This window comes from Seriola aureovittata, chromosome 22 (assembly GCF_021018895.1).
Source record: "Seriola aureovittata isolate HTS-2021-v1 ecotype China chromosome 22, ASM2101889v1, whole genome shotgun sequence".
NCBI classification, from domain to species: Eukaryota; Metazoa; Chordata; class Actinopteri; order Carangiformes; family Carangidae; genus Seriola; species Seriola aureovittata.
In genome coordinates, this window is record NC_079385.1 from 8,047,548 (window position 1) to 8,074,121 (window position 26,574).

The 26,574-nt window shown below is 43.0% G+C and overlaps 1 protein-coding gene across 4 annotated transcripts in view; it reads left to right on the top strand.

Annotated features, from left to right (window-relative positions):
* Positions 1-26,574, top strand: part of tafa5a (TAFA chemokine like family member 5a) — a 140,220-nt gene that overhangs the window by 25,421 nt on the left and 88,225 nt on the right. Inside the window, exon 1 of one of the 4 annotated variants that reach the window (XR_008826402.1) lies at positions 21,030-21,835. The exons of the other annotated variants lie outside the window; for them this stretch is intronic. The gene's annotated coding sequence lies outside the window, so the exon portion shown is untranslated. Of the gene's footprint in view, positions 1-21,029; positions 21,836-26,574 lie in introns of those variants that run through there. 4 annotated transcript variants of the gene reach the window in all.

Below are 26,574 nucleotides of genomic sequence, written 5' to 3' on the forward strand. Positions count from 1 at the left end.
AACGTCACATGCATTAACATCATTTCCCGGCCGCTTCAAACTAAGTTCCTCAGCAGGAACCTGTCAGGCAAATCACTGAGGAGTACAAAGTGCATTGAAGAACCTCTCCCCTACTACAGATCAATTTTCTTGTGATCAGCCGAGCTTGATGAGATAAAAGTGTTTCAAAGCGTTTTAAAGGCAAAGCTGTTTCCTTTTCTGTCTCCCCAGTCAGCCACTTTGAAGGCTCTGGGCTTTTTTTTTCTCTCTCTCTCTCTCCCCCCCCCACCCCCTTTCTGTCTCTTTTGTTGATTACACTGAGGGTGTTAAAGTGGGCTTCTCATTTTGCAAGCGCAGCGTGAAACAGCGAGAGGCCACCATGTAAAATATCATAGCTAGCAGTCACTGTATCATTGGATCGGACACAAAAACTGACGCTTATATCTGCTGTTTTTCATGTTCAAACATGGAAAAAGAAACCCTCTCTCTCGTTTGTTCCTTTTGTTTACGAGGTTCGGGTCTCGAATCAAAGCGCAGAGTCCCTCCTGAAATATTATCCTCTCTAATTCAGATATATTTGCCCGTGAAGAGGGAAGAGGCTGGATTGTGGCATCGTAGCGTGGTTCAGGATTTAAACCTGCATGGGTGGTGGCAGCATGTGCATGCGCCAGGCTGTGGTGTTAGCCGCTGGTCCTGCCAAGCGAGGCCCCCGCCACATAAACAGGATTTCCCCCTTGGCGGGCAGGGCTGGCATAGCGGGCCCCAGCGGCCCTTTGAAGTGACAGGCCCCCCGAGTCCCCCGGGAGAGGCTTGGGATCTGATCCTTCTGCTCACATACACACTTGCCAGGACGCAAATACACACACACACGTACACACATATTCACGTTGATGCAGGCACATCCGCATGCACAGACACATAATCTGCTCTCGCTCAGTCGAGCACCCAAAAAATATGATCTACCCCCGTGTCCAGCAAATGCACACAAGCAGCGACACACAAAACCGAGCATACATCTCTGTAGCCAGTGCTGATAAAAGGGCAAGCAGGAAGATCCCAGAGTGCACCTGGCTCTGTGTTGATAAAGGAGCATGTTGTGGGTCCCAGCATGCATCATGGATGGGCCAAGAGAAGAAGGATGAGGTTGATTGACAGAGGGAGGAGGATGAGAGCAAGAATACGTAGAAAAAAACAGCTTTATCTTATTATTATGAGTTTTTGCTACTATTTTATTTTATATATTATGCACAAATATGTGCATTTTATTTTATACAGCAGTATGAATTTCCCCACTGTTGGACTAATAAATAACTATCTTATCTTTGACATGTAAGGGGTGATGAACATATTGAGAATGATCAAATTTAAAGTAATTTGATCATTCTGATGAAACACCCTCTAAAATTCTTCGTATATCACTTTAGCGTCTTGCAGCTTTCCTGTTTAGCTTCACTCTCATCAGCTTTGCTGCAGCAGGCAGCTGGTATTTCCGGCTCGTAATGCTGACAGTTAGCTACCTGTGCAGCACTAAACGGCACGCAGAGGAAATTTGCAACTAGCTAGTAGAGCATTAGAGCCTAATTTTTCTGTCGGGGTTGGTAGAGACCAAAAAACGGAGGTAAAAGTAAAGTGAATGTTGGGCTTTGATGGCCAAAAAGACGACTCCAAATGACTGATATTATTGCTTGATAGCTGCTGGATGTGTAAATAGGCAAATATCCATCCACCCATTAGCTATACCGCTTATCCTTATAGGGTCGCGGGGTGGCTGGAGCCAATCCCAGCAGACATTGGGGACGAGGGTGGGGTATCAGTCTATCACAGCGCTGACATATAGAGACAAAGAACCATTCATGCTCACATTCACGCCTATGGGTGCTTTAGTATCGCCAGTCAACCTAATGTGCATGTCTTAGGACTGCCCCCCCGAGGGTTCAAACCCAGAACCTTCTCACTGTGAGGAGACAGTTCTAAACACTGCAACAGGCGACCAGACAAAAATAAATAAATAAATAAAAATAAATATTTATAGCAAGTTTAAGGTCAAATGTTGGAAAAGTTAACACAGCTGAGATGAGATGTGTTGACTTTTCAATATTTAACCAAAGCCACCATTTTTTTTTTTCCTCAAACCTCATTCACAGTGTTTTAGTAGCAAGGTCCAGGAGTCAGCACTTTGTCCAACCAGCCACTCTGACCCTCCTCCCTAAGAGCTGTGTTCAGTTTACACTTCCTGGAGTAAAAAGAAAAACAAAACAAAACACACACAAAAAAAAAAACAGACAGCGCATTCCATTTGAAATGCAGTTGTGAAAACCCATTTTGTGCCGTATGGAGAAAATTGTCGGGAGGAAAGGTCGCATGTGGAGGTTCACCCCTCACGCATCCACCGGCTGGTCTAAGCTCAGATTCAAGCACCTCATACAAACAACCCTCTCAACTACACTGTGGCAAACAAGTTGTTGAAACAGTTTAATTAATTAGCTCTCTCCGTCAAGTGTTTTCCCACATTTTTTCCAACATTTAAATACTTCTCAGGCCTCTGAATTTGCAAATTGACAATTATAATTATTGGATTTTGCCTGGAGGGGAGAAAGCTAATGATTTGAGCTCATTTTATTGGGATTAATTTAATTTATATTTTGAAGATTGTGTGTACTAATTGATTAGCTTTAATCTATCTAAATGTGCGAGTCACTTTGCCCATGGCGGTGTGGATTATGTCATGCTGCTGGGGCTTTGGTTGCATATTAGACTACACACTTCATCTAAATGTGTTGCATTACTCATCTGCCCACAAACTGATAGGTGTTTGTTGTACACATCAACGGTAGACACTGAGATTGATTACACCTTCGAATGGTTGAAAAGATTAAGAGCGAGGGGGAAGACAGAGACATAAATAAAGACAGAGCTTGGTGGGGAATACAATTGAAAAGTGCAAGAGAGTTAAACGGAAAGATAAAGGGGAAGAGAGGGAGGGGGGGTAGAGAGAGGCCAGAAATCAAGAGAGAACCAATGAAGAGAGAGAGAGACTATCAAAAGCTTTCAACTTAGTGCTGAGCTTTGAAAGGAACTTCATCAAAAATTGCCCCCCCACACACACACACACCCGCCCACCCCCCACCCCTCCTCTCCTCACAGCCACCACTCCTCCTCCTGTTGGCTGTGCTGTGCTCCATCAGCCAGGGGCTTGGCGGTAGTGATGGTAATATTGCAGGAGTTGCCTATTATCGATTACCTCATGGCAGACCCCCTTCATTCTATCTGTCACTATTAGCTCAGTGAGTGAGGGGACACAGAGGGGAGTATGAAGGGAATGCAGGGTCTGTAGTAGAGGTGGTGGTGGTGGTGGGTGGGTGGGTGGGTGGGTGGGTGGGTGGGGGGCATCAGCAGAGAGAAGTGGAAAGAAAACAAAATATGAAAAGAAGTGTGAGAATAGGATTAGAAAGGCAAATACTGTATGGAAGAAGTGTCCTTTGTTAGGGACTGTACAAAAATGATTTGCCTGGGGAGGGGGTGGGGGTTGGATAACAAAGCATTCCCCACCGTTTATAATATTTTCTTTTAACTCACCACTTGAATGCCAAAAATTAGGATTGTATACCAAAATTTAAAATTGTAAAATATTAAGAGAAGAGATTATTTTTCATAAGATTCACAAAACCGTTATGTTTTTTTTTTTTTTTTTCACTGTGCTCATCATTAGCCCAAACTGGCAACTGTGTACATCACGTTTCACTTCATTCTGCTGAAATGCATAACTAAAATGAGGTAAAAAAAAAAAAAAAAAAAATACAATGAAAATTCTTCATATAGCTTTTCAGCATCTTTCAGCTCTCTGTTTTGGTTTTCCAACTTTCAGCTTTACTGTCCTGGTTCACTCTCATCGTTCTCATCTGCATTGTTTTTGCAATTGCAGCGCTGTTTAAGGCTCGTAATAGTGACTTTGGCACGCGCAGACAAACTTGGCAACGAGCCGGTGGAGCTTTAGAGCCTGGTTCTTCCCTCAGGAGGTGGTAGAGACCAAAAACAAGCGGTAACAGCGGAGTGAACGTTGGGCTAACGTTCATCAGGTGGCCAGAAAGACAACAACTTATACTATTGCTTCATGTCTGCTGGACGTGTAAGTAGAAGACTTTAAGCCAAATTAAGTTTGAAATATGTCAGTGTTGTGTTCACAGCAGTTATTTCAGATTTAATATCAATGCATATGTCACAATTCACTTCACTGGACTGTTATTGCAGCTCTGTTTTCTGTTATGACGCAGAATAAAGGAGCAACTGTTGGCAAGAGAAGATAAAAATGATGCACTCTTCGCTAGAGATAACATTCAATCACAAATAAGTGTTGGGTGACAATTTATAATGCAGCCAATTTACAGTGTAATTTATTCTACAGTATGAAACGGGCAGTATTAAAAATACTCACTGGTTCCTGCTGGTACTTAAATGTAGGAAGAAAACAAGGCCATGCAGAACAATGGAGAAACAACACTTTACAGGACGGGAGGAATAAGTATACAACACTGGGCAGCTAGGAGTGCAGCGCAGTACTGAGAAACAAAAAAAATGATATTGGTTCTATTAAGGCTGAGTAATAAGCTCCGATACAGAGACATGATTGTTGTCCTTTACCTTTGGCCAAATGCACATGTGTAATCTCTGGTCCTCACAAAGACCATCTTTCTGATGTAGGAGTCCTATGCAGTCTCTTTTATATAATACCTCTCACAAGGGGAGTAAATCAAATATAAATAGGTGGCGAGAGAAAGACTTACCCTTTAGCAAAAATGAAATTTACAGTACCCTTTCACTTTTCTGACCCTCCATCTCTTAACAATTTTCAATCAGCCCCTTAGCAGTTGTTGTGTTTGAACAGTGTCACACACACAGACACAGACACAGACACACACACACACACACACACACACACACACACATATTGTAGGAGCAGTTTCATTTTGTTTTTTTATTTCCTTTTTTTTTTTCTTGATTTTTCTGGCTCCTCAAACTCACACTTTTATTTCACTCCCACATCCCCTTCCTCTGTTTGTTTCTACTCTCTCTCTCTCCTCTCCTGGCACTCGACAGCCTGCCTCTATTCTCTCTCTTCCCCTTGCCTTGTCAGGTGATTGAAAGGCATGATGCGAACGAGGGAACAGGGAGGGGTGGGTTGGGTTGGGTTGGGTTGGGGGGGGGGTAATAAACCCAAAGATGAATCAGGGACCAGGCGGCGAAACCCACATCTCTCCTCCTCTCTCTCTTCCTCTTACTCCTGCTCCAGGCACAGAAAGGTGTGGTGACAGGGTTGTAGCAAGAACTGCTGAGAACTCACAAATCCTTGCACCCCCCCCCCCCCCCCCCCACCCTCTCCCCCTATTTTTTAAAGCCCCTCCACCGTTAAATGCGTGTAAATAGTCGTGTCTTGTAAGCAGCCCAGATGACAGGCAGCAGATGTTTACCCCGGGGCTCAGTAAATCACAGGTTAGTTACTCTGATTATGGACCCTGGTCCGTCCCTGAGAGAAATAGCTTGACAGGCTTTAAGGCAGGCTTGTGGCATGAATTATAAATAACAGTCAGCCAGTTACTGCTCTTCAATGGCCGTCCAAAGAAACTCTGAAGGTGTTTGCTTCAAAAAATACGTGCATCACACTGAAGTTGTGACAGATATAGATACTTTTTTTTTTTACTTATTATGGCCTCCACAGTTGGGACGGATGGTTGGAGGTAAACAGCAGGAGACTTTTAAACCACAGACTCTAGTTTCAGGTCAAATTCATGCCGCTTAAAATTACTTTACTTTTTCAATATTATTTAATTGACTTTTTCCCACTTTATTTGACGGTCAACACTGTCGAGACGGACAGGAAACACAAGGAGAGAGAAAGAGGTATGACCTGCACCGAAGGTTACAGTTCCGCCTTGAACTGTTTGGCCACCAACTTTGTCAATATTTAATCAATACCATTGTATTTCCCAACCCTAGCTGAGTGCTTGAAGGTGTCTGAATGAAATACACATCCACTTTGTGTTGACATTATTACCATGAGATGATTTTGAAAAGTAAAAAAAAAAAAAAAAACCTGGATGCAAAGTGGTTTACTACGTAAAATATAAATGTTTTGAAGTGAAGACTACAACACAACCACAGTGATGGTCTGTTAAATTACAGACAAATTCATTTTGCATATGTCTCAGATATATAAGTTTCATGTTTCAGATAATGGACTTCTAATCCTAGAAAAGTAAGGAAGATTGGTAAATGCAGAGTACGCAAAGAAATGCACGTTTATTAGTTTTTCTCATCTCTGTTTAAGAAATGGAGACAACACTGTGTTTACCATCAGTGTGTAGATGCAGCATAGACTGGCTCTGAACTGATCCTAACCAGTCCGTCTATGTTTGACATGAGACCCTTAAAGCAGCCAGTGTTTTCCTCCTCACTAAAGAGCTTCCCGCTCAATAGGTGGTAGCAACTGAAGCCAGTACAAGCTGCCTGTGTGTGTGTGTGTGTGTGTGTGTGTGTGTGTGTTAGCCAAGCAGGCAGTCGGGCATCATGCGGCCACTGTATCAAACAACAGCAGTGGACGCCAGGCACACTTCCGCTCCTCACATGAAAGGAGGCAGGATGGATGGAAATGGTTGTGGTCTTGGGAGAGAGAGAGAGGGAGAGAGAGGGAGAGAGAAGGGGGGGGGGGTGGGAGAAGATGGGGGACACATTGGTCGGGCTGAAGCGGGAAGGGATGGGTGGGAGCGGATGGATGGCTGAGCGGCCCGAGGAGGCTGCCAGGAACCCAACTTCCCTGCACAGATGGAGCCTCCTCCTCCTCCTTTTCCACCTCCTTCTCCCAACACTGCCCAGAAATATGTGTGAAAGATGTATGTGTTGGGAATGTTGAGGTGTATGTGTGTTTAGAAAGTGTTTAAGTGAATATTGGATTTTCTTTTTTTTTTCTTTTTTTTTTTTTTTTTTTAGCTCTGAGCATCTCATAGTGTTTCTCTGTGTATGTATGTGTGTGTGTGTGTGTGTGTGTGTGTGTGTGTGTGTGTGTGTGTGTGTGTGTGTGTGCAGGATTTGCTGAGACATAGAAAGGAGTTATTTGCACGGTACAGTGGGATGGAAAGGGTGGTGGTAGGGAGAAGGGGGGGGGCTAGTTGGAATGCAAATGCACTTCCGATAGAGAAAACTCAGGCCTCAGCTCATTTTTATGCTTTTTTTTTTATGTACGCTTACTGTGCTTGAATCAATCAATAAATAAAGCAAACGTGGTAGGGTAAAAAAAAAAAAAAAAAAAAAAAAAGAGCAAGAGGAACGTGCATTTGTGGGCAGAAAATTGTCGGTGGATAAATATGTAAATGCTCAGTGCTGCTGTGAAACATCGGCATTGCCCTCCAAGCATTTTGGGCCTACTTTAGATGCAAACACATGAGTGATCAGAGTCAGAGCCTTGCTTGATAGCGCTCCTCTCGAGGAAGCTTTTATGCCACGAACTCTCTTTCTTCTCTCCCTCTCCCTCTCTCTTCTTAATCAGTTCGGCCCTCTCACTTTCAATTAATCAGCCTCTCTCTCTCTCTCTCTCCTTCAGTCTGTTTACCTCTTTCATACAATCAATTAACAAACCTATTTTTTTCTTTTTCAGCCTGCAGATTCTAGTCACACTAACAGTATGTTGCTGTCATCACTCCTGCGGTTCATGTAAAACCTGCGCCTTCCTGCACAGAGAGAAAGTGTGTGTGTGTGTGTGTGTGTGTGTGTGTGTGTTTGTTTGTGTGCATGCACGCGGGTACGTGTGTGTGTGTGTGTGCGCGCGTTTGCCACTTCCAAGGAAACATTTGAGTCCGTTTTGACTCCACCTTGACTGCTTCATGGATCAGCACCTGCAGTGAAAGCAAGAACAGGCATTTGTGCCCTTGGCGGCTACAAAGGGAGATGATTATCGGGGATTGAGGCGATGTGTTTGCGTGTGTGTGTGTGTATGTGTAGGAGAGATGTGATGATGAATATGTTAGAGGCTGCCTTTGACTCGTGCAGGATGCAACCTTGTGTGCCTGTACGTCTGGGCGGGAGCACACGATCTATAAATTCTCACATGTGATCTGTTTTTTTTTTTTTTTTCCCTCACACACACACACGGAGAGGGAGGGAGGGAGAGAGAGAGAGAGATACAGGTTGCAGGGGAGACAGGCCGGGCCGAGCAAACATGTGGCACTTGCCAACACCCTGCAAAACTAATCTCATATCTACTTTTGCTGCTGGGAGATTGTTTGTGTGACGGCCCTAAGGAGAGCCGAGAAGGCAGAGAGGGGATAAAATCAAATCTAGCTCTTGTCACCGACTCAATTCTGCCAGTGATCTGTGTGTGTGTTTGTGTGTGTGTGTGTGTGTGAGGGTGACATAAAGTGCATGTGAATGAACATGCATGTGTGTGATCCCATTTCAACACTTGCACATTACTCCCGAGAAAATGGAGTTTAAGGTTTTCATTGGTATGCCAAAGTTGCAGAAGATTGTGGCTCCGGCTGCTGCTCCAAATGAATGACATCCATTCTCCCGCTCTTGTTCTATTTGCCCTTCAAATAAAGAGACTCTCGAGCCTCTGAGAATGGGTGAGAGCATTTTTTTTTTTTTTTTTATTTCTTTAAGGCTGGAGCTTCAGTATACAGTGCAGGTGGTGCCATACCCCCATGTGCTGTGAAATAAGAGATGAAGATGAAGCCCTCACATCTCTATAGGCGGCGATAATGGGATTCCAGGCCATATTTTCACGGTGTAAAGAGACAAAGCCTGGCTGGAATCAGGCTTGATCCCTTGTCTTTCTAGTGCTCTCAGAGGGAGTTGGAGCCCTGCAGAGGCCAGAGGATGGTGCTCCATCTTTACTTTGTTTGTCCTCATATGCTCTCACTTTCTCTGGTAGTGCTTTGTCTTTGTACGCTTCTGTCTCCACTTCCTCACTGTCATTCCTTTTTTTCTTTCTATTTCTTTTCTTTGTTTTTGTAAACATGTTTTTATTGTCATTTTTAGGAATCATCACATAATAGTACAGTTACATGAAGTGCTCTGGTAATGTCACCCCTCCCCTACTTAACCGCTTGTGCTCTTAATCCAAGGTTGCCAAATTTAGCTCACAGTATCGCCCATAACAACAAAATAACAAAAACACAAAACAGCTAACAACAACAATAAAGAATGACATCGCAAAAAGAAAAAAAAAGAAAAGAGAGGAGATATTAATATATACATGTATGAGTCATTGCGATGCAAAGATTTTCGTTGTCGTATCAGCCACTACATTGTATTCATCATCTCACCCTGGTCATCCTGGTGAAAAGGAAGTCAGATTCTTAACACAAGTGATCTGAGGCTGCCAAAATTGTCTGCTGAGCCGCATGTGGAGAATTTGATCTTTTCCAACTCCAAAAAAAAACAAAAAACATTGTATCATGTAGCCATGAGGTTCTGATGGGGGCAATAGTTTCTTCTGTAATAAGAATATCCTGCGATGGGCTATTAGAGAAGGAAATGAGATTACGTTTGCTTGCTTTACTGAAATATTTTTGCCAGCTTCAGGTACACTGACTGTCGCATGGTTTGATTACTTGTGCTAGTATTACTGAAATGAATCTGAAATAGGTTTTCCAGTACTCCCCCAGTCTTGAACCATTTCTCTCTCTTTTGCTGTTGCCTCTACTCACTACATGTTGTCACAGTCTCCTTGGCAGACGAGGACAAAAAAAAAAATCAAATAACATGTATGAGCTGATGTAGTTTAGGTTGGGTTTCAGGTCCCATGCAAAACAAGGACATTTTCAGCCACCAGATGTTACCTTTCAGATGAGGTCTCATTAATGTATTTTGGCCTTACAGTTCTTCTGTTATAAGCGTTTATATTTACATATGCAAATATATGCAAACTCGTTTAAAAGAAACAGGTGGATTTTATTAAAATTGACTTGTCAATGAATTATTCAAAATATTAGTATTACTATTTAGTAAAGGACCTTACATTAACTCAGAGTCATGTGTAGTTTACATGTTTACATATTTCCTATGCATGCAGTTTTGCAAGATTTTTGGACATATTTTTAACCTTCACTGTGACACATCTGTTTTTGTGTGTAATTGAACTGAACCATATGGACATGAATGAAAATCATATGGTCATTTGTAATGAGTAGAGAGTTAGTGTTTGTATTACATGGGTTTAAATGCAAAAAAAGGAAATAAAATAAGGCTGTTCAATTAGGCTTCAAAATGAATTTGTTAGCTATAAAATTCTTGCACTGAAGAGGCTCATTTTCAAGTGTCACAGTTCTGATATTAAACCATCAGGAAACTGTGTCCAACATGCATAACAGTGAGCGTATAAAAATAAACACACACACACAAGCGTCTTAGTTTTCTTGTCACCATTTAATATTGAGCTCACTCTGCTTCTCTCCCTGAGCAATCGCTCTGACTGCTTAACTGAAGGCCACGTGTCTACAGTGAAGAACTGACGCTGAGCAAAGAGGCGGTATATGGATCCAATAATGTGTGTCCATCAGCAGCCTGTGGTGACAGACAGACTGTGTTAGTGTCTGACTCTCTGCTGAAGCGTTGCTGCAAAATTGTGAATCATTTCGCCCTCCATGTCACTCCGTACGCTCTCCTCGCTTCCTTCCTTACGCCCTGAAAGACAAAAATTTGTTTTTCCATGTCTGACCCCCGCTCCTTGTCCACCCCCCCCACCCCCAACCCCCCACTCCATGGCTCTCATGCTCCATTCTGCCTCCTCTCCTTTTTTTTCCTCACTCTCTACATCCTCTCATCTAATAATCACATTTCTTTTCAATTGCCTTTCCTTTTTTCTCTCCCTGATGAATGCAGAAATGACAGGGTGAGTCAAGGTTACGGCAATCTAGAGAGGCGACTGCTCTTTTTTTTTTTTTTTTTACCTTGTGCCAGACAATGCAGCTACCAAATATTATCATCATCTACTCGATTTTCACAATCGAATTTTGTTTTGGCCATGGAGACCACAGCCTCCACTGCCTCAATGCTATTGCTTCTTTTCAATTTCTGCTGTATTGCTTTTCATCCTGTAGCAGGTACACCACACAGAGCTACATTTAAATATACAGAAAGTCATAAAAAATACAACATGTCTCACATATTTGTTTAAAGTTCTGATTTCGCCTTTCGTTATAAAGCAGAATAAGTGGATTAATATGCTAAAGCGCATATGCTGTTTTTACATATTGCTATTAAAAATGTAAAATTTTAATCAATGCATGAGTATGCAAGAAGAATCAGGAGGGAGGCGTTCAAAGCAAGGAGGCAATAGACAGTATGAATTGGCCTTTTAAAGGAACAGTCATACATTTTGGGGAAAGTCTAGTTAGCCTTTTAGCTGAAGGTTAGGCCAGGAACACGTGGTGTTGTGGTCGCAGAATGTCTTGGTTTTCATTCCAGTGCCATATTAACAGGTTGGAGCGGACACGCGGCCTGCATGACATGTGCGTCCCACGCCTCGCAGCTGCATCGCATGATAGAGATAAGGGGTTTCGCCTATTTCTCACATGTGATACACGCAGTCCTCGGCAAGAGTAGACAGGGAAAATATCTATTGATAGTCATAGTGCTATCATACCTACAACATTACATAAAATTGACACTTTTACTTCAGTTTTAATGTTTAGGCTGAATCTGAATATGACACAGCCATGAAAAAATATAAATATTTTATTTAAGCAGCTGCATGTGGAGACGGTGTCGTTTTAGTGACATATTCTAACAAAAATGAATCAGAAATGAATTTATAATGAAAGAAATACAACATTTGAATAGCCCACTAGTGGCCATTATCCAAGGCAAACTCTATGTAGAACGATGGAGCCGCCAGTAGCAGTGACACAGCAGACACGCAGTAACACATACACATGCGCGAGCAGCAGTTCAGCAACGCAACGCATGCAGTGTGTTCCCTGCTGTTAGACAAGAACATTCACACCACTCTCATGCCTGTACGCTAAATATGAAGCCAGAGCTAGTTAGCAGTTAGCTCAGATTATCACAAAGACCGTGAACAGGGAGAAAGAGCTAGCCTTGCTCTGACCAGATGTAACAAAAAACTGCCTACTGTCACCTCTAAAGCTCATTAGCAAATTAATACAGCAAGAGCAGTAGTCAGGGAAGCAGCACAGACTCCAGGAAGTCACTGCACCTGCACATTAGGGCTTCTTCACAGCAGCAGACACAAGCCTGTCGAGTGTTTGCACAGGGTGAGCACTGAGTTCAACATTACATGACTGTGTTGTGTCCTGACCTATTTTTATTGCTTTCATTGGGGCAAAGAGACATGTTATCGCCTGGATCGGTGTCTCGCTTCTTTGCCTCTTTTCTCTCCGCCTCCTTTCATTCCTCATTTCCATACACGCAGCCTATATATTCCCGCCTGCATGTACGTATGCACAAAACTCCTGCTATGTTCACCTGTTTGCTATCTGATGAGCTCTCCTGCATGCTGAGAGCTTGCACAGAAGCTACAAAAGGCCAAACATTCTTCTTCAAAGCTTTTTATTCTTTGTATCTCTTCCTCCCACTTCTCTGTCAGGCTCAGTGATCTGTACCTAAATGTGCCAGTATGAGATTTCGACCACATTTAACAGCCGTCAGGATGTTCCATACACAGAAGATTGCGATGAAAATTGAGACTCGAGTCAATTACAGCTCTCTCAGTCGATCCCGAATAAAACAGAAACTGTGGTTCATTTAATGTTGATAGGATATTGATTTTTTAATTACTTCTTAACAGATTGAATATGACATCCTCATTACAAAAGTTGATCAATATTTAAATGATGAAGTCAGCTCTCTTCCAGAATGGCTTGTATTGAAAGTGAGCTGAAGTCAGCCCCGGAGAAACGTCTGCGTTGACACTGATGTGAGATGCTTCTTCTGGACTCTATAATCGAGGCAGTTTATCAGTGATGGCAGTTTTTTGGCAACAAACTCATCTTTAAATGGAAAACAAGAGCAAAATAGTTAATAACAATGTTTGTGTTGCATTTTGGCTTTGACGCTAATTGGAAAAACACTATAATTTCATTGATATTTAAGGCATCATTAATACAAGCTGTACCAGGGGTGGGCTGAAACAATAATTCAGGCTGGGAATCCATCCCAGGCCACCCTGTTCATGCAAACCAGCACACTGCCAATTTTGGTGTAACGTGGGTACCAGACTTGGCCAGTATGTTCATCTGGGAGGAGAGTTATCCAGATTAAAATGTGCGACTGACCAGCAAGTATAATGGGAGAAGCCTAACACATACAAATGTACAAGTCTAGCCTCAACTTTTTTTAACAGATAATGAGATACAGAGTCAAGACAGATGTTCAAGCTACAATAATATAAGTTTAGCTTGTGTTTTTGACAGACCTGGGCCCCATACTTGTGAACATGTCACTTACTTTTCAGCATTCAACTGTTTGTGATAAGGACCTTTCTCTTCTTCTCTGCACTGCTCCACCTTTCCTTCTAGCGATGAGATCAGGTGACGTGTCTAAAATGTTATTGGTGTAGAAGAAAGTAGACGGTTGCTAGGTGTGTCGCCGAGAGATGTGATGATGTCATTTTTGACACTGCAGTGAGAGTGACAGTTGTATCTGATGATGAGTAGTTCCTCAGAGGTCCATCAGCTCCTGCTTTTTATATTATGGCTGCTCAGCTTGACTGTTAGCCACTATGCCGTACCACTATTTAAATACAGTTAATTTCTTTAAGCATATTTATGCCATGGAAAATGGCATTCCAAACTCTGGTTAGAAAGTAAATGATTTAAGGTTGGTAATAATACATTTTAGACATCTGATTTTCCATCCAGTTCAGGCTGTAATATATGAAATGGATTCATCGGAAGGAGCAGATGCAACTTTCCATACTCCCTCCAATTTAACAAACTTGTTTTGCAAAGATTGCAGTCTTGAAGGCAGTGTTTATGATCTTTATTCACCATATTAAAAAAGAAAAATCTTTACAAATCCCTGGTAAAAGCACAGATTAAGTCGAGAGCAAAAAGGCTCAATAATTCATGTTCTCTCTGCCTGTCACATGTTCTTTGACAGATTTAAGTTGTTTTTTTCCCCCATTTGTCTTGTGGTCTGTTCCTTTGTCACTTTAGCACATTTGTCCTCTGGGTATCATTACCAACAACTCTCCCAGGAGACAAAGGCAGCACTTGGTAGATAAAGTTGCATTTTGCTGTCGTCGAGACTTTCTTGTTAAATATTTAATTGTGAGCGCTGTTGCTTTTGTTTGTCTTCCGTCCATCGAGATTGAGGATAAATGTGCAGTAAGAGGACGCTGCACAGCAAGACATGATTTCTTTATTAGTTATTCATTTTTGTCCTCATTTTATATGTTTAAGCGCTTTAGTTTCATCTATATAAAGTTTGCTTATTTGTGAAGCAGAATGAGGCAAAGTGTCAGACTCTGAAATCCTTGTGTTGACGCCAGGGACTAGCTTGGATTGTTGGCTTTAATTGCTTCTCATAATTCATAATTCTGTGTAACTATGTAACGCTCATCTTTGCCTCAGAATGTAAGCTGACATTTTTACAGTGCATGTCAGTCATCTTAGTTATTATTAGCTTTGTCTTCTGCAACATCAGGAAACCTCATCTTCAAACAAAGCAGTTGTTTCCATACTTTACGTGACACTCGCCTGGTGAAAGCTGATGAAAAGGAAATGAATAATTAATGAAAAACTCAATAAGACGCATGACACCAATCACTTTGCCTGGTAGTGTAGCACTTAGTTGGTAACTTATGGAATCAGGCCAGGTGAGAGCTTCATTGCCGAGGGATGATGGATGGATGAATGAAAGTCAGGAACATGGAGACGGAGCGGAGAGGAAGCCTCCGCGTGCGTGCATGTTTGTGCTTGTTTGCTTTGCTCCAACTACAGGAAATGTAAGAAGCTTAGTGGAAGCCTCCAGAGGATGGGTCTATCAGTGGTGTTTGTCAGCTCAGTATATTGCATTTCCTATAATAAGACTTGATTAAATGTGCATACAGTTCATAATGAGTGACACAATAGCTTTGCGGCTTAAGACAGTGTGAGTGACACTGCCTCCAATTAAAAAGAGCAGGATGTATCAACATTTGTTTAGGTTGAAAATAATTTCTGTGTTGGTCACACATCCAATCACAGACAAAAAACAACTCACACATCAAATCACATCATTCCCCCTTAATCTTTCACATAGACACAGGACATAGTGTCTTTGTAAAAGCTGCCAATGAATTGAAATTCTTGGAGATGCAACACATGTAAAAACCCACAAATATGCAGCTGAATGCCGTGCGTCTCTGACCCGTCACTCATACGTTAACAGGAATGGGAACTCGGCTGAAGACCTTGACAGAAACCTCCAAAAATGTTCATGCTCGATGAACTTTTGACACATTTTTTACATTTGGTACAGTAAGACCTCATGTTCCCCAAAAATAGAACAGAACAGAATTAAAAGTAATAAAAGTAATTTGTCTTTTCTTTTAGGCTAATAATAAGCCCTTCATAGAAATAAATGGGCTATAAATGACACTGGTATGTTCTTTATAGCTCATATATTTCTATCTTTAGATTCCTTCCAGTTGCTTTGCATTACATAATGTGTAAAATCAGACATAGTCACTAAAAACACACAAAACTTTATGCGGCGGAAAATGCACTGATGTCCCAACCTAACAAATGTTTCCTAAATACAAAGACGTGAATGTGACAGACGTCTAATGTGATGTGTTTTTGATGGATTATTTGCTGACAGATACTTTGTTTCTTTCCTGTGGGCGTCAGGTGATTGACAGTAAGCAAAGAGGAGCACAGTGCCTGCACGGATATGAAAACACTCAACTTGAGCGCAGGGAAGTTCTGATTAAACAGAAAGTTTGCCAAGAAGCCAAATTGGTGCCTTGTGTTTGCTGTGATGGATCATTTCTCGCAGGTGATCTTTGCGTCTGTGGGGAAGTTGTGTTTGATACTGAGCAGAGTTGCAGCAAAAGGCCTCTCCTGACTAAGATTGATCCGTGGTGTCTCTTAGTATGGTGGCTTTGTGCAGATAGTGCTAAGGATGGGATGATGTGAGGGAGAACAGAAAAGTGGATTTCTGTCAGAACAATCCATCTCAGCCACAGGAATGAACCATCCTTTAACAGCTGTATTAAACTTATGCAATTTTCCCTTATTTTGTTTGATTTTTTTTTTTTCCATTTCTGCTTTTGTCTTTTAAATTCTGCTCCCTACCACCAACAGGAAACACAAGCCTAAAGTTTCAGCCCTGATTGGTTCAGATAGTCTATTACAAATTACTCACAAAGTTGGGAACACATGTCCACAGTTGTGAGGAGGCCATACTGTGTAGCCATGACACCACCACACCCAAAGATATCTGATTAAAAAGACTATCTTTGTTATGGTTACCCTGGCAATACCCAGCTAGCATATTTTGTGTTGCAGCAATAGCTTGACTTTTCTATAATGAAAAACTTAGACTATAGGGAGCTACAATCCATATTCCGTATAATAACAATAGATCAAATGAAATAAGTGTTATGTCAAGGGGATTGCTCATAGTGATGAACCTGCAAAGAACTATCGCTAACTAGCATCAAGCTAGCTAGTAAACATAGCTTTTAGCATCGAAAGGCCTGGATACTGTATTTCCTTCGGGAACTGGTGAATACCAAAAATAGAGCTAAAAGAGAGTGAATGTTACACTTGCATTTGTCAAGTGAATGCTAACGTTGCTTGGACTGCTGGATAGGCAGCTGTATGCTAGCATAGATGATAATCTGTCAATGTTGCATTCACAGCTTGTTTAGTGGCCAAAATGGTAGGTTTAATAAAGGTAAAGAAGTCCACATGAAAATCCTGCGTACTGGTTTGACCTCATTAAAAAATGAGTCGCCACCATAACTAAAACATGACTAGCATCAAGAACTGATTGAGATCAGCACCGCTACATGTTTGTAACACTGCTGTGGGGAAAAAAAGACTCATTTTCTACCTGGTATGTCCTTAAAGATATATGTTAGATTGTAAAAAAAAAAAAAAAAAAAAAGGATGTGGATAAGAATGTTGATGACTCTTCCAGATCTGGTTGGACTGTTGTATAAAGCTCTGACAGGTGCATAGGTCTATCCAGTCGTGCAGTGAAACCCGGCTGGGTAATTCATGGATTTTGAACCGTTTATTCAATTATCTGTCTATTAGGTTCGTAAAAGGACTTCATTCAGAGTCGACCTCGTCTCAGAGGCCCAGAAGAAGCCATTGTTTTGACAGTAGCAGAGTGTTCAACCTGTCCAAACAATAATGGCCTCACCTGTGAGAAGACAAAGTGGGTCACAAGGAGAGCCATTCTGGTGGCTGCCACCTCAACTTTTATCTCTGATTAAACCGTAAGAATCTTTGTGTTGGACACCCTATTGGACATAGGCCGTATGTTCCAGCTTTTCCCTCTGATTAAGCCCTCCTTCAGATTTATTGACCATGGGAAATAATGGGAAACACAGCGAATGTAGAAGTTTTAGCCCATTACTCATGGCTTTTATTGGCATGGGCTCTGTCTGGCACACAGCCAGTGACCTGCACAGAGGACAAAGCAAGTAACGCCTCTCCTGGCTTCTGGCAAGAAAAAGCATAGCGGTGAGTGGGTGGCAGTATAGAGGAGGAGAAAGTGAGAGAGGAGACATGGCAGCAGTGTAGGTGGGTGGTGTGAGGATAGAGGGGAAGGAAATGGTTTAATAATTTACAAAAAAATAGAAAAAGAAAAGAATTCCACAGTGCTCCAAAATTTATATCAAAATATTTTTGCTATCCTCTTGTAATTTAAAAGAGGGGTTAGGAAAAATGCAAGCAGACATCTAACAGGGATTTATAATGGTGTCTAGACAGAATAGTTGGTCCCCAAGGCAACAAAAATGAGCCCCTGTGTACTCTGTGATAAAAAAGGAAACACTAAGGCACTGATATTTATATTTCAGCATGTCATATAAGTATACAGTTAGCATAAGATTAAGCTGTTGAAAACAAGGATTGACACCTTTTTAGCACCTTAAAACTTTTCCCTAATGGTATCAAAATCAACTAATGACGTTTCGTAAGACTGCTGCGGAAAAACAGCTGCTTCAGTCAGTTCTCCTGCTCTCCGGTGTTGACGGTGCTTTAAATGCAGCAAAATCCCACAGAAGTCTATTTGGATTTCTGTTTTTGGAGATTTTGGAACAGATCTAACACAGAGTTTGTTTCTGTCTGGCGGGCAACTGACTGAAAACATAAGTAACTTCACTATGGGGGAAAACACATGTATAACATACATAACAAAACAGGAGGGTTCAGGGCGAGATGTGCAATAACAGATTTTTTTCCTCCCTCAGTTTAAAGTGCAGAGTCCGGTGATAATTCTCTGTAGATTCATACAAGCAACCTCTTTCACATTTCACAATAATATTACAAAAATATCGATTGCAGCCGCTTTAAATTGCCTAATTAAAATAAATAATGGGACAGTTTATAATTCCCTTCATGCTGCTTTATGCCCTACTATAATAATCCATACTCGCCTGTTTTGTGGCTATATTTTTTGCTCACGGTGACACCTGACCTGAAAAAGCATAGATATCATAGATATGTGTAAAGGGGAAGAACTCCAGCAACGTTCACCCTGTTTCTGTCCAAAGAAAAGTTTTATATCAGCGCACTAACGGGTTGTTCTTCCAGAGTGAAGCTCCCGTCTCGGCTGTTTGCTACAGCTGGCTTAAGAACGGAGCCAGTTTCGATTCACACCTTCCTACTTTATAAATAACTTAACAGAAAAGCCTAATTACTGGTAGGTGTAGAAGCAACAAAGCTTGCATGCTTTTAATGTTCTAAATAATTCCTCACAGTTACACAAATTGCTTAAATTGGTGTCAAAATAACACTATACATATGGTTTGGATGCTTTGGGACTATTTTACAGGTTCAAGCGCATCAGGCGAGATGTGAGGACCAGGCGCATAAAGATGGCAACCTCGTGAATAAGTGTAACTGGTTCCTACAGCAAATCAAACCGTATCATTCTGTCTCAGTGTTTCTTAATTAGGCTGTGTGTGCACAAAGTTATATTTAGTTTGCGGCTCTTCTGGGAGAGTATAGAGTGGTATAGGCACAACAGATGATAATGTTAGACAAGCACACACACCCACACAGTCACAAGCACACATACAGTCTTCCCACCTCAAATCCTTGTAGAGGTCAAGTCACTGTTAATTGCTTTCCGTGCAGTAGATGGATGGATCACAGCGTTGGAGAGGAGGCAGGGAGGTGTCAGGACAGGGAAAAAAAGGGGCCTGTCTAAAACACACACACACACACACACGCACACTTGAGCTAAACATACACACACACAAAGTGGCGTGCAAACAAAGCCATAGACATTCAAAGTATGCACACAAGCACAAGCACACACACACACACACACACACACACACACACACACACACACACAAACACACACAGTCTGGCATGCATGCCAGCCAGCAGAGACTGTTATCAGCTAATTAGTGCTAGTAGCTGCAGGGGCCAACCTTATTGACACTGCAATGACAGTTTTCTGGTTTGAGTGGCACCGTCACTCGTCCAACCATGTCATTCTGATTCAATTATAAATACAGAGACGCTGGGCTAAAACTCACAAGCACCCCCCCCCCACCACCACCACCACCACCCCAAGGAGGAAATGCTGTGCTCTTGGATGCTGTGATCGCTCCAGCGGCCTTATGATGGCGATTGTGTGCAAACTGACCAGTAGCTTCCAAATGACTGATGGACACACTGTGCCAGTAATCCCCGCGTCAGGCATCCCCGAGTCGTGTGAGAGTTAAACAGGATGCAAATGTACATAAAACAGAGAACAATGGCTGTGTTGGCACTCAGAAGGCAGGAGGGGTGGAGGGGTGGGGGGGCGAGGAGAGAGAGGGAAGGGGGGGGATTACACAAGCTATTGTTTTGCTATTGAGTATTGGTCCTCCTCCAGCCGGATTGCTTTCATTCACAGGATCCTGACATGATTTTTTTTTTTTTTTTTTTTTTTGAACACATCACACTGTGCACAGAGGAGAGGAGGCTATTTAAGAATTTGCAACGGCATCAGTTCTTTATGTTTGTAATATGATGAAATTTTAGGCTACATGTGTAATAGCTTTCAGGGGATGTTGATATATTCTAGGAAAACGAGCCTCAGGCAAGGCTATCCGAAGCCTTTTGCTTGTCTCAATAACTGGAAGGCTTGGCTAATGTGCAGAATCTCCTCATTACAGGAAATCCACCAAAAAATCAGCACTTTAAAAATAACAAAATTGTGAGGCCAAGAAAAGTCTGTATAACATCATCTCAATGTTACAATGGAAGATAAAATACTCTTTCTATGTTTGGCTTAATTCGGGGTGCTATATGATGACCACATGCAGCCCAGGGTTTGCTCCCTTTTATTTATCAGTGGAAACATCCTATTACAGCTGCACTACCTCATGCTTTGTAGCTGGAGGAGATTATTTGGGGGAGTTGTGACGTAACCTGGAGCTAAGCAGAAGGGGGGGAGAAAGTCGATTTCGTATGAGCAACACACACACTCACACACACACATGCAGGGATAGAGAGACAGAGATGTGCAGACATTCAGTGCCTGCAACTGTTTGATCTTTATAGATTATCTGATGGGAGGACAAAGTAGATAGAAAGAACCTGCGCAGCCTGGTCTTTGCTCAGTGTGACGTTTTATTTGCCTTCAAAGTCAGGGGAGTCTGTCAGCCACAGAGCTGCTGGTTTGGGAAGAAGAAAAAAAAAATGTTTCCAAGAGGTGCAACGCGCAGATGAAGAAGAACAGGGATCATCCAGGAGATGCATAGTTTATGAAACTGGCTGTGCTCGTGCGTAAATGGCAAGAGTTGCATTGGAGTGAATCAGGAGGGAAGGAGAGAGAGGGAGGGAGAGGAGGGAGAAGTGGAGAGAGAGTTGGGGGAGCGGGGGGGGGGACGGCGACAGAGAGAGAGGGAAAGTGACGGAACGACGGAGCAATATAGTGAAGTACAGGGAGAGAGAACAGAGAGAGAGAGAGAGAGAGGGCGACAGTGGGAGAGAGAGGGAGAGGGAAAACGAGAGCTGCAAGGCGACTTGGCTGGCAGTTGTTTGCCTCTGCCTCTCCAGCAATGGGAGAGATGTGCGTAACATGCAGCGGGGAGAGGTGATCTTCATCTGCGCGCCGCATCGCCGTGGACCGCCGTGCGCACTCGAAGACGGAGTCACACCGAGGGGCGCAGCCCGCTCTGCCGAGCCTGTCGTGAGCGACACTCTGGTGAAGCCGACGAGAGACTCTTGAAGAAGAAAAAAAAAAAAAAAAAAGAGAGCGAGAAGTGGTGTGAGGAAAGATGTCAGCCCCTCAGTCTGTGATTGGGGGTTAATCGCCCCTGTGTTTGGAGCCACTCTGACGCACCGGCGGCGAAGCAAGCGCGCATATTTTCCCTTGTTTTTACGGATCCCTGCACCTCTTCATCACACCTGAACCGGACTATCAAGTGAGGATTTTTTTTTTTTTTTTTTGGTTAGCATGAAGGGGACGAATGCTTGAATTTCATGGCCAACAGAATATGAGCCAGTGCGTGTCTGTGAGCTGAGGTGGAGTGTCTCTCTCTCCGGCTGCACGGCTGTCTCGGTCCGCCACAAACCCTCCTACGCCAGGATGCAGCTGCTCAGAGTTGCGTGGGCACTGACCGGAGCGGCGATCTGCTGCTTTCTCATTCTCCTTATTCACTCCCGCCTGCTCAAAGAAGGTAATCACTCAGAACTCCACCGATTCACCTCTCACATCCATGCTGTCTTAATGCGCCACCACGTTTCCTGTAGTTTTAATGAAGTTTTCCGCTACAGTAAACCCAATGCGGAGTGTTGTCCGTGGCTTCGGCGCAATCGCAGTCAAATGTGGACTTTTTTTTTTTGGGGTAGCACTTGAATAAAAATCCACTCCATACCAAGGCAAAAAGCACAGTCATTTGCATGAAGCACAGATCGTCTTGCTCTGATTTTCCCCTAACCTGCGTTATTCCTCGCCAACAACTCATCCAACCGAGGATAATCGATTGATCAGTTATGTATAATCGAAGATATAAGTTGAAGCTGTTCGAGGGAAAACAGCGGCATTGAGATAATCAGCTCACTCTTCGCATAGAATACTGATTTGGTGTAAACGTTTTCAATAGATGGCACTAGAGTCTAGCTTTAGGGTAACATTGAGGTCAAGCGGTTCTAATGTCGTTCCATTTACCTTCTGTTGCGTTTTCTGGCCCCTTTTATGGATTCATTTCAATCCCGATCACCATTCACACACCTCCCAGCGAGGCTCACTGCTCTAATACACTGTCCACAATGTGCCTGTCATCACTGTCATGCTGAATGGAGGTTCTCAGCCTGTGGATGTGGCTGCACTGTGGCAAATTGTCCAGATTTTTTTTTCTTTTTTTGGTTGGGGTGGGGTGGTGGAGGGTAATTAATTGAGTTTCATTTGCTGACATTCAGCTGAATGAATGACATGTGGTTTAATGAGTGTGGCAATCATCAGACACCAGATCCGTCAGAAGTGAGCTGATGTGTCGGTGAGGCAGATTATTCCTCGTCATTAATTCCACCTACAGTGGAACATAATAAATACAAATCACACCTGTCTGCGGGGAGATCTTCACGCAGAGGTTGAGTACACTTACTGCTCAAACTCCTTATGAAAGTCAAATGGTGCAACCCAGGGGATTACTGTTCTGTATGAACCTAGCACACAAAAAAAAAAACAGCACTTAATATTCCCTTTATGCGTGTACGCCCCGGGGCGAGCAGAGTCTGTTTGGCACTTAGGAATAGTCATGGGTTTCCTTTGTGGCGTTTTTTTTTTTTTTTTCGAGAAGCGTGGCTTGGAATGGCCTGCCATCCCCTCCCTGCCTCCGGCCCTGGGCAAATATTCAGGTCAAGCAGTGGCAAACACTCTCTCCTCACCGTGGTGAGTCCATGACTACTGTGGGGTAGAAGAATGTCCAGCCATACTGAAAAGGATGGGGAGGAGAGGGGTGGGAGAAAAAAAACACACACACAAAAAAAAAACTTGTCTGTCAGCCAAAATGGGGGACAAAGGGGAGTTCAGGATTTTGTACTGGCACATGTCCTGAAGCCTTCCTTTGGATTTTTAATTTACTGTGGCATGCTAGCCTTTTTTTTCCACAGAGGTCAAAAAGAGGATTGTGTGGCCAACTAACAGTACGCAAAAAAGTGCTGCTCATGGCTGTGTTAATGCGAGGGACTCTCATTAGATTCAGGCCGTCAGCACTGTCGAGCTTGTTGACTGGCAAGGCAATATTTTTGACCTTCACCGCAGCGTTGTTTGTCTGTATCATGTTGTGCTTTTACACCGAGGTCCTGAATTTTTCCCCCTAAGCCTGCATTTTCTTTGCTTTCAAAAAAAAAAAAAAAAACTTGACACCAAATAGCTTTTAACTTTCAGGGTGGGGTGCTGGGGGGGCGGGGCGGGGGACCTGCTGGTCGCTCGGTGGCAAGAAGATGCAGTTAACGGTTTGTAAGGTTCCTTTTGAAATCTACTAAAGAGAGCTGGTGGGTGGGTGGCACACAAAGGAGGGGCTGAGGACATGCTCACTTAAGGCTACGAGAATGGCCAAGGTCAAAGCCAGCTGTAGGGGCTAATAACACCAACTGATGAAACAAATCCAAAGGACTGCATTAGTGACAATCTTTTTGGGGGTGGGGTAATGACAGGCATGCACAAGGAGCCTAAAAACAGAACACACCCCCTTTTCACATATTCCTTCATCATCATCAGGGTTGTGCAACACGATGTGAATCACATCATGTCACAGACTCATCACCACTTCTCTCTTTACGTTCACGTTGGGGTGAACGCAGGATATCGGCGGGCACGTTTCCCGGACATGCGATCATCCCGGGGAAGGTGGGAATGCTAGCAGCTATAGCCAGAGATCCACGAGTGGGATGCTCACAAAGAAAGCGACTGTCACCCCTCTGCCAGCCTGTTAAGAGAGCCCAACATGCCAGCGAGTGTATTTTTGGGAGTTGTACACCTCATTGCGTCAGCTCCCTTGCATAATGTGACACGGGATCTTGTGCATTGAGAAAAATGAGGATGCGGAGGGAGATCGAGGGTTGGGGTGGTGCTGGTGGTGGTGGGTGTATTGGGGGTGGGAATGGAAACATATTAAAACATTATGCATAGGGAATGTGGATGAATTTTGTGCCATAAATTTCTCACACTGTCCACTTCAATAATTCAGGCAATGGAGCAAATCCCATTTTGCTCTTCATTGGCCGAGATATTTGTCACATGGCAATAGAGAGCTTGACAGGTTCATGGAGCAGTTTTTTTTTTTTTTTTTTTTTCCAGGAAACGGGAATCCACTGGTGAACCAAGGGCAATCTAGGTTAAAATAATGAAGAGATAACCACGTTACTCAATGTTATAAAATCATTGGTAGCATGAAATTGAGGCACCCTGTGGGTTACAATTAAAGCTACGAAGAACAGCTCTTTTAAAACCTCAATGGCCTGTAGTTCTTTCTTAATACAGCAATAAAGTTGTGGAGTTACATGAAAATTAGCATCGGGTGGGGGGGGGGGGGGGGGGGGGGGATTCGAGAGATTTACTGTTAAAATGTTGAAATATGACATTATTTGTGAGGAGATAAAAAAAAGTTATGACCCACAGCTGCAGAAAAGATAAATTGGATAATTGTGAATGACGAAAGGAGAAAGTAGTAATCCTTATCTAAAATGGAATGATCTGGGCTATTATCAATGGACATCAAAATCACAGTGCTTTGGCATCTGTTGTTTTCAAAGCATATGAGAAAACAGGCCTGAAGAGACAGAAGATAGAATCTGATCTGAAGTACTCTTCAAGTAAACGAGCGCTCTTAGACGTGGTGTTGCTACCTGTAACCTGTTTTGCTAGTAGACACCATTCCAATTTCACACTTCAAAAAAAATCTGTGTTTGACGGTTAAAAGCCAAAACCGGAGTACCGACCCCAGTGGCCTCTGGACATCCTCTACCACCGGTCCGCCTGACGACCGCAGTTATTGATCCTCAGGTGAAACCACAGGGTGAGCCATAATGGGCCGAAGTGACAGAGATGTGTGTATTCATACACTGCGCCTGACATAGGGCGACCAAGATCAGGTTTCATTGACCACAGACAGACAATGCAGACCTAGGGATCCTATTGAAAGGAAAAAAAAAAAAAAAGGATATGGATTAGAATGGCAGTTAGTGGCACGGCAGCTCTGCTCGGAGCAGCCTCAGGCAGATTTGGGTCAAGCGGTGGCAAACGCTCGGTGTCCTGCACGTACGTTGCCCGTGGAGAAAGGGAAGCCCTGTTACATCTTCAGACATGAGTTTTTGGAGAGAGAGAGAGAGAGAGAGAGAGAGAGAGAGAGAGAGGCATCTCCCGTGTGCACATGCTTCTGTTTCTCACTGTTGCTTGTTTTCCTCAAGAAAGACAGATGGAAAAACGGAACAAATTAACACTAGTGGTAGTCATAGGCTGTATACTTTGACAGAACAGCTTGTTTATGGCCAGCGATGCAAGCTTCGTGTATGGAGACACGCTGCTTACGTGCCATTCACAGACGAGGTCATCAGGTGCACTTTTCCTTTAAGAGGTCCTTGAGGAACAATGCCTAATCAGGTCACCTTTACAGAGCCCTCGACTCTAAGCCCGGGCCACTGCAAGAAAAAGGCCACTGCACTCTACAATGTCTCGAAAGCGACATGCCCTCGATAGCAGCTTTCAAGATGTGCATGCCAGTGACCAGTAGATGCACCGCCCCCTTTACACAGGGAAGATACCAGCTCTACATCTGCAGATTTGTAGGATGATTGCCGGCTTAATGCACCAGAGATGTTAAACAGCGGACGGTTATGTAAGATATTGAAGGACTGCTACAGAACTGTTGTTCATGATGTCAGCTCTAAGTGTTCTCCTCTTTATGTGACATTATTTTTGTTTTGCTATTTTTCCTTATTGCAGAGATTTTCTGTCCTGCTGTTTTCTTTGTTGAGAGCTGTGTTCCATTTTTCCAAATGGGAAATATGACTTTGGTTTGTGCAGAATGAAGCAGAATGCTGAATGCACTTTTGTTGTGAAAGGGCGTAGTTGTGTGTTCCAAAACGTCACCTGCATCTAGAGGATGTAGATTGTTTAATTGCAACTAAGGGCAGAGTGAGCTGCAGTATGAGCTCTGACTTGAATATGACTTAGAGGTACAGCAGCAGAGGTGTAGTCATTAAGTATTTCTTCCTTCTTAAGCATCTATTATTAATCTGCAGAAAGGAGGGATTTTAGGGAACTCAGCCCTGAAGCACAGCTTTAGGCTCAAGTGACATAAAGATAATATGCGTGTATTTAATGCCGCAGTAATACTCCTTTAGCATACAGAAGCAATGTCACAATCACCGTGTTTTACTCAGCAAATCCTCGCTGATGTCAAAATCCCTCACA